Source organism: Pleurodeles waltl, chromosome 2_2 (genome assembly GCF_031143425.1).
Source record: "Pleurodeles waltl isolate 20211129_DDA chromosome 2_2, aPleWal1.hap1.20221129, whole genome shotgun sequence".
Classification (NCBI taxonomy): Eukaryota; Metazoa; Chordata; class Amphibia; order Caudata; family Salamandridae; genus Pleurodeles; species Pleurodeles waltl.
This window is the reverse complement of record NC_090439.1, coordinates 460,753,119-460,772,697: the sequence shown is the minus strand read 5'-3', so window position 1 is coordinate 460,772,697 and position 19,579 is coordinate 460,753,119. Positions and strand designations below refer to the sequence as shown.

Sequence of the window (19,579 nt, the reverse complement as noted above, 5' to 3'; positions counted from 1 at the left end):
TGGAAAGAGAAGCATAACCATCGCCTCCGTGTCCTTAATTAGAATTCAAAATTCTAAACGCGATAGCTAGAGAAAATGTCATTCATGTGCATGACATACACAGTTAAAAAGAACACTGTGACGCTCCCGCAATGTCAACGTGATAGCGCTTTTTCTTACTTCCAGCCATGCTCCATATCAAGCCACGTTACTGTACAACATGGCTAAAAAAAACTAAATGACAAATCCAATGGATGTTGTATAGGCGAGACCTAGTGGCTTTGTCAATGCTTGTTTAAGCTCTCCTCGTCCGAAAGCAGGCGCAGGTATCCGGAAAGGAATCACCTGGCTTGAACGTTATGCTTTTTTCTAAGTGCGTCGAGTTCTTTTGACAAGCGATTGCCCTTGTTTCCGTAGCACGGCAAGGCCTGAAAACAGGAAATCAATTTACATCCGGGGCCAGGAAGAGGCTTGGAACGCATCCTCCCACATCACTTGTTGCGTGCGTTTGTTGATAGATGTGAGGTCGCATGTTGCGCGTGCGTTGTTGCGCCCTTGTCGCGCGCTGTCAGCTGGTGGCGCTGCATCTGAAAGGGAGCCGGCAGCTTGTACTCGAGAGAACAACGCCTCTGCTGCTGCCCGCTGCGTTTTGAAGTTTTGGCGGTTATTGTTCCGGTGGACACGCCGGCAGCTGCCGGGAAAGGCAAGTGAGCCGCTGGCGCGGGAAAAGTCAGGAGAGGCTCCAGCAGACGCGCTTAAACCGCTGAGGCTTCTTCGTAGAGTCGTAAACAGTTTATATTTACTTCTCCTGAGCTCCGGGAAAGTGTGTGAAAACGCTCCTTTGTTTAGATTGAGGTTGAACACTTTATGGTCGAAGTGTACTTGACCTGCATGTGTTCACTGAGTTTTGCGTTCTTGCTGTTCTTTGCATAATACCAGAGATCGCTGACTGGAATCGCGTTACAGCACCACTTCATGGATTCGGAGAGGTCACGTCGAAGGCACTTATGCTGTTATATATTTTCTGTTTTAATTTGTATTTGTAGACCTCTCAGTTGGCTAAAAATGTACTGTAGGGCTCAGCACCCTCTCCTATGCTTCTATGTAAGGTGATACCAGGATTGCAGAGGAATGTTAACCACGCAGTAGCACCGTGTGCACCATAAACAACGTTAGTGTAGTCTACTGCAACAGTGTATATGTATGTGTGTGTGTGTGTGTGTGTGTGTATATATATATATATATATATCGCTTACTGCTGTTCCATTGTAGAGTATCAAAGCGCTTGTCTGCATGGCTAGCATACTATGCCGCGTAGGGTGTGTGGTTGCAAGGGTCTTGTAGTTGTGTTGACCCTGTGTCGGGAGTATTTCTATATCATGGATGTGGGAAGTGTTTCCATGTTGTGCCTGATGACCACTCAGTCCAGTTATCAGACGCAGCGCTCAGTAGTATGGGAAATTAAGGGGTGTGAAAGAAAAATTACCAGTTTGTGGTTTTCAGTAAGTCTGCTGCTTCGAGCAGTTCTTTAAATCCGCTTATGGTATATTGAATTTTCATAGTAAACTTGCGTGGTTGTTATACCGGGTTGTCTAGTCAGATGTTTTAAGGTTTATCTTCCTGAGCACGTATGGTTGGAGAGAGAAAGGGTTGAGAGATCTGACTTTGTTACTATCGTATGATATCTGATTGTCATTTTGAGATGTAAAGAAAAGGTGATAGTATGTAGCTAGTTGGAACTTAAGTTGTAGAATAGATCATAGTTCTCTGCTTGGTCAGGAGCATATGACAGATCTTCAGTTATTCTATGCGTGATCACTTGGCGATCTCTGATTTAGGGGCTGATACAGTTCTAAGTAGTGGACAAGACTCGCAGCAGTTAAGTCCTATGCAAGTGCTAGAGAAGTAAGTAGTGTAAGGAAATTATTAGGCAGCCTTGATGTACTACAGTCAGCTGCCAACTCATTTCTTTATGGTATTCGTGCGGGCCAGCCTACATGACTTTAGTTAAATTGATCAATCCAGTGGTCTATTGTTTCGTAATTTAGTTGGACAGGCATTAGCAGTGTAATTCGTTTGGGACTTTGCATTCTGTAAAGGTGTTTGCAAACATGAATAGTAATTTGCAGTAATAATATAAAGGGTGGCAAAAGTCGACACTTATTTCCCCTATTCCTAAATGCAGCACATGCGCCCATGTAGTTTCATATGTCTGCTACTTGTATAGATTTTGTTACTGAAGAAGTGTATATCCCTTGTCTCTAACTATTGTTTGTGGTGCTTGTCCTGCTTCTGCCCACACACTACTTATGTTAGTGAAGGTTTAATACTTTTTAAATTGTATTTAACTAATCTAAAACATTTGCTCTGTCGGGTGGGAGTGAGGCGGGCTTCCATTGTTTGAAGGGGTGCCGCCTTTCTTTGTATAATCAACTTTTTTAATCGTCAGTAAAATGCACAAATTCTTCGGCAGGGCGTCCGGGCGCTAGATGAGGAAGCCAGGCAGCACGGAAAGTAAGCAGTATAGTTAAAGCCCTAGGCGTGGGGTCAGGAGAAACGTAGAGTTTTTGTTACCTCTCCTGATAAGGAACCTCTGAAGTATTCTTGTGGGTGGTTGCCAGACTGTTCCATATTTTGACTGCCTTAAAAGAAAAAGTCCAACCTCCCTGGGTAGCATTTTTTATTTAATCAGGGTGTCCTTGACTAGTGAGCACAAAGATTATCTGAGGGAGCTGACAGATGCATACTTTGTGAATTTAGTCTTAAGGTACACGGGCCCAGAGTTGTCAAGCAATCAGCTTGCAAAGCATGCACATGGCAACACTTGGCTCCAGGGAGCCAACGCAGGACTCTCATATGTGGTGTGTGAGATGCGTGCAGAGTTAGATCAAGAACCTGCCTGGTAGCAGAGTTCTGAATCGATCTTCTGACAATGCAGAAGAAAATCAGCTAATCGTAAATAGATTACATTGCCATAGTCGAGGTGAGAAGTAATCAACACATGAACTATCGTTTTGTGGACGTGAATTGGAAGAAGAGGAAATATTTTCCTCTGCACATGTATCAGATTAAAACAGAAAACTTCTCAGGAGCTCTGATTTGAAAAATACAAGTTTCTGTCAAAGATGAATGCCAGAATCTTGTCTTGAGAGTTAGAGTTGTGACTCCATGAAGCATCTAGATTGGCCAGCCACGAAGCAGGAGACCAAATGGCGATCTTCTTTCCGAAGAGTAGTATATTTGATCACTTTTTTAATGTGAGACAATTGTAACTTCTTAAATGGGACCAAGCGTGGACAGTCCTGGAACTTACCATTAGTGATGTCTCGAACAGCAGAAACGAGTACAATAATTTATATATCATTATGGTATGAAATCAACTCAAACCCAAAGTAATGAACCAGGGAGACAAGGAAGCGGTGTAGCCCCAAAATAAGGCAGGGCCCAACCAACAGGGCAAGCTGGAGATTTATATGGAGGAAGATTAAATGGATTAAGTTCTGTTGCTCACAAAGTCCCCAGACCGTGTGAGGGTGTCATTGCAGATGCTAACCTAAAGGAGTCTGTCGGAATGGAGTGGGGCATAGTATCAGATGCTGTTGACTAGTCCTGGAGGATGAGGGAGCAGAGTGTCCCTTGTTGAGCAACATCCTTTATATATACACTACCTTGACCAGGACAGATTCTGTACTGTAGACTGGATGAAAGCCTGACTAGGAAAGGTCAAGATTATTGGTTTAAGGAAAGCTTTATAATTGCTGATTAATACATTGGTCGTGATTTTCTTTAGGAGAGAGAGAGATGAATTAAATGGGTCAATAGTTAAAATAGATGGATGAGCATTCGGTTTCTTAAGAAGAGTTAAGACGAGTATTTTCCAGGTGTCAGGAAGCACAGATGATCTTATGGAGAAATAAGAGTGGTGAGAGAACAGTTTTTTCTATAAATAGGAACACAATATGCAGTGGGCAAGCAGCAGGATAGTTTTATAGAATACATCTTTGCATTATCTCTGCCCTTCTGCCCCAGCAGTCATTAACACAGTGTAATAGTACAGGCTTGCAGCATATATACAAGTCTACTACAGTGGGTGCGTTAGCAGTACACGCTTCTCAGACTGCCACAAAAAAACAAATGATATATGGTCATCTGCTGTGCAAGCTCCATTTACACCCAGAAGCGGGTATTACTTAGAATTACAGTGGTGTGGAATTTAATCAAATATCTACTTGTCCCTGTGACAAGTTGCTTCATTAATCTACTTGTCCCTTTGGTACCTTGTAGTGTGGCGACAAATTATGGCAACAATCTTGTTATATAATAGCCTCTGTGATTATGCCAGGCTAATAATACAGTAGGACTCAAATATTAACCATTTCATTATTTTGCCAACTTTCCACAGATCTACGTACTGGGGCTGGTGATAGTGGTAAGCAATAGTTCCAGGTTTGAATACCCCTTTGAGTCCGGGAAAACCAGTTACTAACTTTCATATTTTAAGGGCTTTTACCAGCCCTTTGCTACACTTTTGTGACTTTCTTTAAAATTGGGCCCCTACTTAGGTCTGGCATTAACCAAGACTTTTTCATTTTTATTAAAATTCTCTATCAGTCTGCTCTTTCACAAGCAGCATATAGGCATACAAAGTAGTTTTGTTCAGTGCCAGGAACTACTGTGGCAATGTGTGGTTTTATTGTGAGACCAAAACATATATATATATTTTTTTTGCCAGTGTTTGTACAATGGAGAGGGCCCAGCAACTCCCAGAACAATAACGTTTTATAAAAGCCATGTAAAAATTAGATGTGCATTTACAAAACCAAAAGATTGACCACTGATGTCAGTCCTGTTGGCTTAGCCAATGCTTGTTTATTTGCATGTTACCCATAATCATCTTGTAACTAGTTACACTAGTTTTCCTTTATGAACATACTTTAGAAATAACTAGCATGCATGAAAACATTTTTACTAAGTGATGCTTCAAAACAGTGGTACCAAAACTTTCACAGTAATTTAGCAAAGCATTTTCATCCTAGTTGTATTTTTTGTGAACGTTTCATTGTGAAAGCAATCTTGCTTTCAAGCTTCTGCAGTTTTTTGCATCTAACCAGAGAGCATGCTGGCAGCATTATACATAGGCTCATAATGTTAAACTTTGCAAACATGGTAACACATTTTCTTTTTATTCTGGAACTACTTACTGTCAGTAGTGCAGTCCGAGCTTATATTTTTCTTTTAGACCGCTCACCCTAATAATAAAGGCTTTTGATTAATAAACCATTAATACAAGTTCAGACGGCTTTAACATATGGATACACATATTACATCAACGGCAGGCAGTTTCCTTCCCTGCTCCATAATATGGTAATGTAAATTGTCAGCCAAAGGGTTTGTGCTGCAGGGCATTGGGCCTACTTGTCCCAGTGACAAAAAAAAAATAGAAAACTTGTTATCCTTGACCCCAAACAAAATGTCCTGGGCGTCAGGCTATATGAATTCGACACCCCTGAGATCTAGCAGTGGCAGAGGATTGCCAGTGCTGCAGTAGTGGTCTGCTGTTATTAACACACCCACACACTGTTATTAGCACATGGCATTTTGTAGCCACCTCAGGTGGTGGTGCGGCTTATGGTAGGGACTTCAGAAGTTGAGCAGCAACTGTAGGTGGGAGCTGTAGTAATCCACCTAAACTGAATCTACAAGGGTCAAACAATGTCAGCACAGCGAGTTAAGTGACCTGTGTGATGCCCATGGTGCTCTGGACATGAAGGGGAAACAGAGGAGATGGAGTTTGACATGCTTAGGATAACTTATGTGGGCAATAACAGTGAGGCAGCAAGTTTTAGGTAGAAAATCAGTTTTTGTGACTGCAGCAGAAAAAAAGGATACTTACAGATGATTAAAACGCTCATGAGGCAGTAACAGTTGGGGGGAGGTATTTTTGTGTGCTGTTTTGAATATTGTGTGGTATGTGACTCAGTTGACTCGAGTCAACTGAGGCTTCCTTGGAAATAAACTGCTCACCACCACCCCACATGTTCTTATTGGTAATCAGTTTATTTAATTGATTTGGTCCTCGTGCTGTTTCACTGACGAGGCAGCCACCAGTGAAGTGCAAGCATTTCATGTGCTTTTTCACAAGAGCCTAGACATAAATGTTCTTCAGAATATTGATGAAGGGGAAACAGGGCAAGGGGAATGAGGTGGAGCTGCACAGGGGACTGACGAACCAGGTGTTGGTTCGAAAGTGTTGAGATCAACAGAGAGGTTGTTGAAAAGATCTTTTTTTTAAATTTGTTTAGAGAGTTAATTCTGTAAACTCGTGCCTATGAGGGGCAAGTTAAGAGTAGTTTCACATTTTCATAGTTTTTGTTGTTGTTGTCATCAAACCCGTTTAATGCTAACAGTTAAAAATGTATATCTGACGTACACAAAAGCTGTAAATACAGTTACATAACCTTTGTAGGCGCAATAGTGTTCTTTTGTGCCTGATTAGTCAAAAAGACCACCTTGATGCACTTTGAGGTGAACGGCTTTAACATGTCCTTACTAAAGACGGAATGTGTGTTAATAAAGCGAGTGATGCTTTTCTAAAATTCTACATTGGTAAATGCACAAGTATTGTTTTCTCATCTTTGTTCTACAGACTACCAGACAATATGTTCTTGTATTTACTTACTGATTCGAGGTCTTGTAACATGTACAATCCACCTAATGTGTAGTCTTGTGTTTAATGATGTCAACAGAACCCCTCATTGTCAATGTGACTGATGCAATTGTAAATGTTGTTTTAAAAAAAAAAAAAAAAAAAAAAAAATCTTGCATGCCTCAGGAACTCACTCTTGACCCATAAACACATGGGTGTCTACTTGTGATGTTGAAATAAGGATACTTGTAACTATAATAATAATACACTTTCACATGTTGTGAACACCATACAGAACTATGAGCCCTAAAGAAGTGAGCTGCAACTTGGGTGGCATGACAAAACACATGTTGGCATTGTGGCAATGTTATTGAGGCAATTTATGAGCTTTGATATTTGATCTATGAAGAAAATAAAGTGATTTATCTACCAGTGGTTTTGTTTGGAGTGTACTTTACGTTGATGAGCAATAGTATGCATGTCTGTTGGGAAAATTTCGGACTGCTGTCCTAACCCCCAGCTTCTTAATTTCAGGCCTTTTTTGTGTGCTTTTAGTGTTTTTTATTTATTTATATTTTTTGTTGTCCTCCTTTTTTTTTTTTTTTTTTTTTTTGTTTTTTTTTTTTGTTTTTTTTCTTCCTCCAAATTCAGAACCATACCTTCACTTTCACCTTGGATTTCTTTTTCAGATAGTATTTTGGGTTTTTAATGGTATACTACATGACAAATAGGTCCCTGCATCCATCTATCCATCCACCCATGGACAGTTGATCCGCGCTGCATGTGGACTTCGGCTGTACGGCTGGTGTTTAACCATCCATGAAAGTTTAAACCCTGCTTTGCACAGCCTTTGTCACTGCATTGCTTGGGTGGGCTTTAATGCTTGGCCTTAGTCCAGATTCAAGACATTTTCCTTGCAAGATGACTTTGTCTGTTTGCAGTGTCAGTTGGTCGCAGACTCCCGGGCCTGGCTGTGCGTAGCAGGGGTTGGCAGCAGGGACACATCCCTTCATGACTAGCCAACCCCTCCTGTGCAGCGCCTTTGATGTGATGGGGTGGTTAGTGGCAGGGATTGGGATGCGACTAGGCACTTTTCCCAGCCCGCTACTTGCCGCTAACCCCCTTGGGTGGCAGCTGCTGTTAGTGCCCTTTTTCTTTTTCCCCCACATGGTGCTTGGTGCGTTTTGTTTGGTAAAGGGAGCAACAGATACCTTTCTGTGACGGCCAGCCAAACAGAGGCCAGCAGATTATTGAATCTTCAGTGGATGATGGAACAAAATGCTCACTAGTCCAATGGTGTGTGTGTATTATTATTTTTTTAAATTGGATTTTTGAATCCGCAGATGATGTACTAAGTAACAGTTCATATAGCCTTAAATTTAAACTGTTTGAGCTCAAAGGGGAACATTGTTTTGAGCACCAATTTCCGGACTACTGAATGGATTTACACCAAACCAAGCAAAGGCGCTTCCTTGAGTTAAGTCTACCTACATGCCAAGTTTGTTGTAGTCCCATTCATTAGTTTGTTCTATATCCAGGGGCAAAGAAGACTATGAGAATTGAAATGGGGAATGTCGCTTTTGGGACACCACCTATTTTTAGTCCCCCCCCCCCCCCTGGTGGATCTGCAGGAAACTTTACATGAAGAACTCAATACAGGTGTGCTTTACTAGGATTTTTTGTTGTTGTTGTTTTTGCTAATTAGTTGAACGGCACCAAAGCAGTTTAGAAAACAATAAGACAACCTTCCAATGGAAACTCTAATCAATACACAATGTAGACTTATATAATATTCAAAACCAGCTATAATAAGTGGTCCAAAAAACGAAATGTTATGTGGAGTATAGCAAGACAATCATACATGTGTAACTGATGACACTTTTATGACGAGCATTAAAACCTAGAGCCATGCCTTGTGGTCGGAGACGCACACCACATGCACCCTCCTTTTAATAATCCTTTGTGGTGTCGGCACACTGTACCATAGCAGAACTAAATTGGTGGCCACAATGTTTTTTGTAGCCGGCCAGGCCTTTATTCCTGTTGTCAGATAGGGAGTGGCCTAGTAACCGCGCCTATGCATGTAAATCGATCTGCCAGTCCCATTCAACCATGCCTATCTGCGTGGGGCAAAGATGTACGTATGCGCTTTACTGTGTATGAGATGTATGTATGGAATATATGCCATAAAGGTGGCCAAATCCACACTTGGGTTCATTTAGTTTTTTGCTACATTCTAGTGATACCTATGATGGTAGGTTGAAGGGGGAAGAGTCTAGACATCCGATGTGAATTGCAGGGTTTACTTAAGAACATTCCAGGGATTTTTTTTATTTCTATTTTTCATTAAGTTTTCAAAAGAATTGCAGGTCACATAACTAATTACAGCACACAGAATAATAATGGTACATCATCTGTTGATACACAATGCAGTTCAATCAATTTAGTTAGTCAACCCATACCCTAGTTGGTTTTCAAAGGTAAATCCATCTGTTCTAAGAACACACTGCAGATAATAATTAACATCGTGTACAGGAATAATTCGTTCGGTAGGCATAACATCTTTCAACAGTCTGGTGACTCCGAGTAGAACGCTCAGCTCTTAGAGCACAGGTATGGTGGGGTGTCAATAACACTAGGATCCTCTGCAGATCCCGAAGAGTGCCATTGTGCCTTCAACACCACATAAGAGGTGAACAGTTTCCAGTCATTATTCTTGGGACAGATTTGGTGGGCATTTTTTTTTCCAAAAGCTCTGAAGCAGTTTCAGGCAGTACTTGTATTCATTTCCTGACTTCATGGGAAAACAAGTTCCCCATCGCATTGTAACCCTTCGCTTAGCCAGTAAAAACAACATGGCTCGGAGGCATCTAACCCAAACAGGAACGTCCTTTACATATCTCACTAGTGCGTCTAATGGAGTTCTGTGAGAGGAAATCCGTAACTTCGTCAGTTGTATCGAACATAGCAACCCGTGGGCACACCAGATGCATCAAATCATTATCCAGGAGCAAAGATGTTGCACGTGTGCTTACTTCTGTGTGTAAGAAGTATGTAAGGATTATATGCCATAAAGGCGGCCAAATCCACACTTGGGTTCATTTAGTGTTAGCTACATTCTAATGATATCTATGACGGTAGGTTAAAGGGAGAGAGCCCACACACCCAATGTGAATTGCAGGGTTCACTTCAGAATGTTTCAGGATTTTTTTTTCCCTTTCTATTTTCTATTAAGTTTTCGAAAGAATTGCAGGTCACATAACGGTTTAATTTATTTATTGCTCTAAGATGGTTTAATTTCTGAGTATGTAACCCCATAACACCTCTCTGGGTAAGCCTTGGACTGCTCTACGTTGGTACACTGAAGGTTTGCTGTTTTATGGGGTGTACTTGGTCATTTGTTTTGGGTCCAACAGTAGAGCTTGGCTGGTTTTGATCCAGCAGTTTGTGTCAGTGACGAACTGTGACTCAATGCATGCACATATTTTCTGCAAAGGAAAAGCATAAAAAGACGGAAACACACCTGCATGCTATTGCAAATGATCGATATGGTACCAAAGAGTGCATTTTTTTTTCATTTTTTTATTTTTATGGCAGCAGCATCTCCGTTGCCCCGAGCTATGCGAGTATGATGGGCCGGTGGGAGCAGGAATAGGCCTAAGCCGACAGACGTGATGACGTTCATAATAAAATTGTGACCTGCTTAAGGTACATTTATGACCTTTTCGTAATATGGGACGGCACAGTAAAACGCTTGAATTAGTCATTCAGTTCTATTTCTGGACACAACCGTCTGTGTATTGGACAATGTGCTTTAAGCAATTCTTTTATTTTTTATTTTTTTTAAGAATTCTGACTAACCATGTGTTGTATGATAAGTCACCAAAAAAAAGACACTCTAAATAAAGCATCTCCCACGGGAAGAGATTAGCGTTAAAAGGACCTGCTCTACCCAAAAGCATTTAAATGATAACATTAAGTTGGTTAGACAAAGATTTCTAGCACGTGGATATCCACAACAAGTATTGGACAGAGTACAAGAAAGAATAACGGAATTGAAGAGAAAAGAACTATAGATAACGAAAAAACAAGAACCCATGATGGAATAAAAACAAGAAATTAGACAGATTACAACAGATAATAAAAGGTTGGTGCAGATAATAACAATTCTTACAAAAAAAAATAAAAACTGGCATGTTCTAACAATCGATACAGATTTAAGTGAAGTAATCTCGTCACACCCAATAAAAATTCCCTCTAGAACCCATACTGACAAAGGTTTTTTTTTAGGATGACAGGAAGATTAGTTGGTTACAAAAAATGGGTTTTAGAAATCCTCAAGATGTAAGCAGGGATAGCCTGGGGCACCGTCCTTGACAGAATGCCCAAAGTATCACGAAACACCCAATTTAAGTTGATTAATTTCTGTGTGCTACAGAGAGCATACTTCACCCCAGAACGGATACTTTAGAGTAGAGGAGACAGCTGCCCTAGATGTGGGGAGAATGGGGGCAAAGCTGCTCCACATGTTGTGGAGCTGCCCACAACTGAACCAATACTGGATGGGGGTCACGGAGCAATTATCCACGTTGCTAGATAAGACAAAGCCCGGACACCATGGCACTACCTGCTAAGTTGCTATCCTCATATTTCGAAAAACAGAGTGACCAATAGGTTTCAGGTTTTGGCTTTCCTGCTAGCAAAGTGTGAAATAAAGCATAATTGGAAAACAGCAGGGGGACCCAGGGTGCCACGTTGTCACACTGAACTAGAAAAATGGGCATCAACATAGGGTGCAGTATTATTTAGGGGAGGCAGATAGTGGGTCAGGTGCCTGGAGAACGCCAGAGCATGGGAAGCCATAGTAGATGACTTTTGGCCCGCACTTGTGGGAGGGACTGTTTCAACCTGAGAATGAGATGTGCTTACACGGCCCCATACAACCACGGGGTGGCCACTGAGAGAAATGAGTTTATGCCCCTATTCCTGACTGCCTGCTAGTGGAGCTATCGGAAAGGTGGATTAAATATAGTACGCATGATGTCGCCCGAAACCCATTAAGACAGCACTGTTTTCCTACAAATCGATGCAATCGAGGGAGAAGGGATGAGGTAGGCGGGGTTATTGTTGCTGAAGGCTGGAAGTGGACATCACCAGTGGAAGACGCATTGACTTAATTATGTACAAGAAAGCTGCCTGTATAGCATTGTTGACTCATTTTTTAAGTGGAACAAATTCTGTAGCAATGAGCTCAAGCGAGCCGTCTGCGTTGTTAAAAAAAACAATAAAATATGTGTTCAATCTAAGCAGAGATAGAACACATCAAAATATTAAAATAATGGAAAATATTTAAAAAATAAACGTTCATTACATGCAAGAGCAGCTTCGTAGTATATGTGCTCCAATGCCAACTCAAGAAGAAATACTTATGAAGCACAATTTGCCTACTAAAGAAACGAATGCTTGAATTTATTCATGCAATTTATACAACGACCCCTCATACCCAATGGTCCGGCACTACTAAAAACAAAACATTAGGCGAGGAGAGACTGAAATTCTGGGGTATTGATATATTGTGGAAAAATGTAGTAAACGATGTGGAAACAGGACAATATTATTAATTCAACCGGAATCTAAGCATGGGAATGGAAACAAAGGTTCCATATGCACAAAACAATTTAGTTAATCTGTAAATATGATTCTGCCGTCTCCAGCAGGAGAAATATCAGTGTCCATTAGAGAGAGAGCAAGAAATACATTAGCTTGAATTAATCTGTATGATTATCTTCACGTAATATAAACTAGAGTGGCATTCCATGCATTAATTAATGGTATGCACTTATCGCTGATTGTGGCTTGTTTTTCCCTCTTTCCATTATTTGTATGCATATTTTTTGTGTATAACTTGTGTTCTAGCTCATATTGATTTTATTAATGTGTTTACTACCATCGTAGATATTACTAGTTAGCATCCTCTATACTTAAATATTTGGAAAAAATTTGTATGCTACTTGAGCATTTGGTAGCAAATAGTTTCCTACACGCTGTACCAAAGGTAATTGTAAGGAAAAGAAGATAGATTAAACCTTTCCTATTAAGCTGAACATATGCTTCCATTTGGTGTGTTTGCAATATTGATAGTTCTTTAATAATGCAATCTGAGCTTGTGCAGATAACTATGCTTTGTACTGTCCAAACTTGCCGTACAGAGGGCTTTGAGGCAATGAAGAGGCCCAGTGAGCACCCCTATAGCTTGGGAAGGAATAGTGGTTGCTAGTGAACTGCTAGGCAATGGACACTTGTTTAATTGCAGTCTGAATAGTGCGTCTGTGTGTACTTTAATATTAACTTACCTAGGTTTGCAGGTTGCTTGTAGATGTAACACATGCTTGTATAGCGCAACTAAACTCTGAACATAGTATTCTGACTACACGTCTTTTTTTTTCTTTCTTTGTCCTCATACACCTCACAAAAACTCCTATATCAGCCCCATAGTTGTTCTTTGAACCCTCTTAAGAGTGACGCTGATCATGCCAAAGAGCCCCCATTTCCTCTCATATAGACGTCTGGTGGAAGATAAAATAACCATACCGACCAGTCTAACGAAAGTGAGGGAAGAGGAGAAATAATCATTGGACATTGATCTGCGAGACCCCAATTTATACCTTCCCTATTCCATTAAAACCTTGCATGAGCTCTTCCCCAGTTAAACAAAGGAGCCCACATTTCCTCTTTCCTCTAACTTATACCTCCCACCTCCAAATCTATTCTTGCAACATAGAAGAGAGCCTGCAGCCAATCGAAAAGAAGAGGAGGGGCATTCACCGTCCATTTTCGACATATTTCCCTCCTAGCCACCAAAATGAAATAGAAAATAAAGTTCTTAGAGCTTTATGTCCGTTATGCCTTTCACCACCTACCCCTTGTACATGCCCGAAAATAATCAGAGGAAGAGTTATCAGAATTTCCCGTCCAAACATACTGGAGAGAAGGTTACACAGTTCTTCCCAGAAAAGCTCCACCACTGGAAACTCATAAAACATATGTATATCGGTGGCATACCGTAAATCACATTTAGGGCAATTGACTGCCTTGTTTTTATCTATTTTAGAGAGTGTTCCTGGGGATAAATAGGCTCTATGTATAGTGAACAGATGGTTCTTCTGCAGAGACGCTGGCTTTACTATCTTGAACAGAGATAGCATAGAAGATTCCTATCATTACACTACCTTCCCTTGCAGCATATCCTCCCCCCCCCCCCCCCCCCCACCCCCCACCCACCACCAAAGGGAGACGGGCAGTATAAATTCACCATCCAAGCCTTCTAATATCCCCAATACCAACTTGAAACCCGCTTGAGTCTGGGAGACTCTGCTAACACACATTCCTCCAAAAAGCCTGCAGCCCCAAACGTTACTCAGGATTTCAGTAACCAGCCTTTTATTTGGGTGTATTTCAGTCTAGAAAAAGCACCTCCCAGCTTAACCTCAAGATATTCCAGGGAGATTAAAGCCTCTTCGCTAAATAGATCTCTCTTTCCCCCCCCCCCCCCCCCCTCACCAGTTTGCTATACCTGCCTTCGTCATTGGCAGCGCTAAGACATACTTTAAGCATTCAGGAGTACCTGGAGAATCCCAAATCAGGGCATAGGGACTATAATAGCTTACTCCTGCCACAGACCTCAAATAATAACAACTTGCTGCAAGGTTGCGATGACTTTTCAATTTTGTTTTTTTGAAGAATTTTGGATATCCAAATTTTGTAAAGGTATCCCTTAGAGGCTCCATTGACAGTGTCCACCATAGCTTTAAACATCACTCCAATGGCCGAGGAGTCAGGAATAGAGAACAACATTTTTTGCGGCGTTAAGTTGAAATACACAGGCATAATATTTTTAATCCAGAAGTGCTAACCCCCCTTTTTCTCTCCTTCTTCTCATTTTTTTTTCCATGAGTTCCTAGGGCCTTTTGATGCCCAAATGAAGGAGGCAATAGACTGTTGAAGCTTCACCAAATGATGCCTATGCATTAATAGAGGTATAGAGCTAAACAGAAAATTAACGTTGGGCAAGATGATAATTTTTACCAAATTAACCCTGCCAACTATTGTCGGGGGGAGATACATCATCTTTGTAGAGATCTACACCCTTCCTCTACCGCTGGCTTTAAATTCGTCCTTGCAAGCTGATCGATTTCTTGTGTAAACGAGATCCCTAAACATCTGATTTCTCTCTTCAGTTGTACTTGTCCCACCGACTTATGATTCCAATCCATAACCTCTGTTTTCTCAGTATTCACCATATACCATACACTTTGCCAAAGTCTTCAGCTAAGGTCAGCAGCGTAGGCAAGGAACTTAGTAAATCCGCCATATATTCTAAAAGGTCATCAGGGCCACCTTTTTCACCCAGCTGTTACAATTGAAAGGTACAATAGCCCCCTTGTTTTCCTTGCCAATGGCTCTATATACAAATCAAATAATAACGGGGAAAGAGGGCAGCCCTGCCTGGTGCCCCTCGTTATCTTCAAAGGCTCTGTAAGATTGCCATTTTCTAGGACTCTTGCAATATGGTCTTCATATATAAGACCTATTGCTCTACACAGAGTTTCTCCTAAAGCAACTGACCTCCAAATGTAAGCTAAATATTTCCAGTTCACTCTATCAAAGGCCTTCATTGCATCAAGAGTAATTACAGCCAGAGGCATTTCAAAAGATGTGGCCATGTCAATGGCCCCCACCAGGTTATACGTCAATTCATGTAGAAATCTACCCTTCATAAACCCTTTCTGATCTGGATGAATTAACCAACCCAACACTCTGCTGAGTCTATCAGCAAGTATTTTAGCGAATATTTTATAATCACAATTCAGCAAAGAGATAGGTCTATATGACTCCCACTTAAGCGTACTCTTACCTGATTTCATAATTAGCGCTATCGTACCCTCATTCCATGAACCTGAAATAGGAGCCCTGTCTTCAAAAATCGCTGCAAATAATTCTACCAAAACTAGAATTATTAACTCAGCCATTGCCTTATAAATTCCATAGGAATACCATCTGCCCCAGGTGCCTTACTGTCCTTACTACCAATCAACACCTTCCTAATTTCCCCAGCAGAGATCGGGCTATTCAAAAAAAATCTGCTCCTCTTGTGAAATAGTTGGGAATATATCATCTGCCAACCATTTACCTATTTCCTCCTCTCTTACCTCGACCTCTTCTTTTATATAAATCAGAAAAGAAAGACTGAAAAGCTACCTCCATTTCCTCGCTACTTGATGATCTCTCGCCTAATTGATTCATCTCTATTTCCTTGATGTAATTCCTCACTAGATCCCGCTTACATTTCCAGGCTAGTAATTTTCCTGCATTCGCACCGTATTCAAAGTGAGCTAGCTTATTAGCCTCTACTCTTTTAACAACCCTCACTTGTAATACCTCCTCGAGCTGAGATCTCAACTCCTTCAACTTATTCTCCAAAGCCACAATCTCCTCCTTCTTAGTACTCGCCAATAAATGACTCCTTACTGTAAGCATTTCATGTTCCAACTGAGAGATACTGACCCTAAACTGCTTACTCTTATAACTGGCTATGCTCCTAATTTTGCCTCTCATAACCACATTAAAGCTGTCCCATACCATTGCTAGCAGAGCCGATCCCAGGTTGGCTTTAAAAAAGACCTCTGTTTCTATTCGTAACTGATCCAAAACCTCCAGATCGTGTAGTAGCATGCGTCAAATGTCCACCTACTACCACCCAACACGCAAACCAGCCTTAAATCTACTAGCTGTGAAAAACACTTTTTCCAGAGGGCCTGTATTATCGCAATTCGGGCCATAAAACCCAGCCGCTGTAAATCTTCTATTATTTATTAGTAATTTAACTATGATCCATCTACCCACTGGATCAGACCGTATCTCCAATAATCCTGCCTTAATCCCAAACTTGACTAGAATAGCCACTCCCCTGGTATTAAAATTGTGCTCCGTACAAGCATAAGAATGAAACCATTTTTGCTTTTTAAACAGTTCAATCCCCTCTTTTCTAGTTAAATGGGTCTCCTGTAGAATTCAAATTTGAGCTGGGGAATCTTCTAAATATTGTAAAATTTTCTCTCTCCTGCCCTTTGTTCTTAGACTATTAACAGTCCAAGAAAGTATCTGGAAAGAAATACACCTAGGGTCCCGGCATTTACTACTCTCACCAACCATTACCCACTGGGTGCCACATTAATTGAGGTGAAAAAGGAACCTTTTTTTTCCCCCCCACATGCGCCCCACCCTGTGACCCATTCCCTCCCACCTCTCCCTTAGAGAACCCCCTTTGAATAGTGGACCGAGATAGGTCCACAGTTACAGCGCTCGTGGCTCCCGGGTGAGGACCACAGGTGTTACTTTCCAGTAGCTCTGACCCCAGACTTGAAAGCTAACAGCAACTCATCCGTAGCCTTCCCATCCCTTACATTATACATCTTATTATTAAACATGACTTTAAGGGTGGCAGAAACTTAAGTTGTGCAGAAGCCCCCAACATTCTAAACTCCTCGAGCCGTTGCCCCAACTCCCACTGCCTATTGATGGTGATCCTAGATAGGTCTGATGTGATCTCAAAGGAAAAGTCCTGCGCTTGTATGGTTCTCAACTTAAATGCCTTCAACAAGATCTTTTCCTTCAGACCATATGTTAGAAAGTTGATCAGGATTTTCTGAGGCTTGCTATTGTTTGGATTTTTCCAGAAAGGGTCTCTATGTACCCTTTGAATGTCCTGCGTGATTTCTTCTTCGCTCTCCTCTAACAAGAGCACAGACTTCAAGGGCGATACTAAATATGCCTTCAGATTGTCTCCTTCTGCTTCTTCTGGAACATGCAGGACTCAAGTTATTTCTCCTTGAGCTATTCTCCAATTGTTCCAATTCACTCTTGAGAGCCTGTTCAGAGTCTTCTAAAGCCTGAATATCGACTTTATGAACTGCTAATTCGTCTTTTATAGCTCCCACCGTATCTTCCAGAGCCTGAGTTCTTCATGAGAGGAGATCAAGCTCCTCACAGGCCTCTCTTATTTCTGCCTGATTTTTTTTTTTCAAATATTGAAAATCCTTTCCCGATATCCTTAGAGAGGGAAAGTAGCATTGTCTCTATTGAGGGGTTATCACCAGCGGCACATTGAGAGGAGTCCAACTGACCAACCGGGTCTTGACAAGAGGCACTACCCACCAAAGTCCTTTTGTACTAAACATCCGGCAGGAGGAGCCTCGTTGCTAACTGCCTGTGGAGAGGGGACCCCTTCACCCCCCTGGGATGGCTCCTCACTAGCCCTTAAAGGACACTCCATTACTTGGAGGGAGCCCCTTAATCGAGGAACCCTTATTCACTCTGCTCATGCATATCTGCAGTACCTTGAGAGCGCCTTTCCTGTAAAGTGTCAAATTTTTTGGATAAGAAGACTTCCACCCCAGGTTTAAGTTTAAAATAAGTTCTCACAGAGGGGGTGATTTTAGAAGAAATATTACTGTTGTTGTTTGTGTGTTTTTTTTATTTGTTAATTTTTTTTTACTGCCCAAACCTCTAGTCTGTTTTTTTTAAATTCATGACCCAATGCACAAGGAGGAACAGTTTCACCGCTGGGTCCCCAAGGCCCTTCACCCTCACTTAAACTGACAGGGTTACAAAAGTTACTGGCTGTATCCAAACATAAGGGGTCAGAGACCCTCCTGCCTTGAGATTTAACCCCACTCCACGAGTTCAACAACAGGGGCCCCCCTTCTTGACTCCCTTGAAGGTTTCTGGGCCCTTCTGGTGCTTCGCTCTCCCTCCTTGCCATCTTGCACCTTCTTGCCAAAGCCTTGAGCTGGTCAGAGCTTAACCAGCTTTTGCTTGTGCTGGCTCTGCCTCTGCTTGCATCACCACAGAGGGGGGCCTGTATCACAGCCCTTCGAGAGCATCGAAGCTCCAGGGCTGCTCTGTTCCACCAGATAGCCCCAGGAGTGCTGGCTCCGTTGTTCGAGCCGGTTCACAGCTCAAGCGACCTCCAAACTTCCTGGAATTCGCACCGGTACATCGACGTGGACAGGGAGCTCTAGCCCCGCCCTCATCCTCGCTCGGGAGATTCAGCACGCAGAAGCGACGCTGCAGCCTGCCATGTTCTCCGTCGTCACCGGAAGAGAGAGACCATTGGCATTCTCTGCCAATCTGGCCATTCTGACTACAGGTCGTGGTGTTTGCTTTTTCTTGCAAAAGTAGGGAATGCTTTGTTTAGCACATTTAGTGTTTTGTTGCTTATTTTATACTTTTGTTCAATTACATATGAGGAATGAAAATATTTTGACTTGACAATATTTCTGAACAGATCGCAAGCAACTTCACTCTTGTTACAAAAGTCGAGCTCCTTGAACCAGTCACTGTTCCCCTGCCAAATACTTTTGTTTTGCTTTTCTTGCAGAATAAATGTATAACTGCAAATCTCCATAAAGATTTTGAAATAATGTTAATAATCGCAGTAAATAGTAAGTAGAGACCATCCAATTGAATTGTCGCTCCATTGGTGGCAGCAGATTCAGTGTCAGAGAGGACCTGGCCTAGCAGTTCCGGTTAGACTATTCCAATTGGTGGCAGGGTCTAATCTGAGGTGGTATGGTGGGCATTACAAATGTGAACTGGGATGTGATGCTGAACAATTAGCATTGGCATATATTAATGCAAGCATTTCATCCATCATTTTTATTTTTCTTTGTGATGCCCAAAGTGTTGTGGGTATTCCCAAACGTGGGTCCTGTGCTCACTGTGTTACTTTGAACAAAGGTGCATCTGACTGAAGATGTCCTAATACGTAGAAACTGGTCCAGTGTTTCTTGTGTTCCGGTTCAGAGGGGACTTTTCAATTCAGGCTGGATTATTCTACTAGAGCAGGACTAGTCTGATTTGCATATGACTGGATCAGATTTTAGGTGGAATGTG

At 41.7% G+C, this 19,579-nt stretch overlaps 1 protein-coding gene across 1 annotated transcript in view; it reads left to right on the top strand.

Moving 5' to 3' along the window:
• Positions 1-536: 536 nt before the first annotated feature.
• Positions 537-19,579, top strand: part of CEP192 (centrosomal protein 192) — a 1,702,116-nt gene continuing 1,683,073 nt past the window's right edge. The window contains exon 1 of the mRNA XM_069219927.1: positions 537-682. The gene's annotated coding sequence lies outside the window, so the exon portion shown is untranslated. The remainder of the gene's footprint in view (positions 683-19,579) is intronic.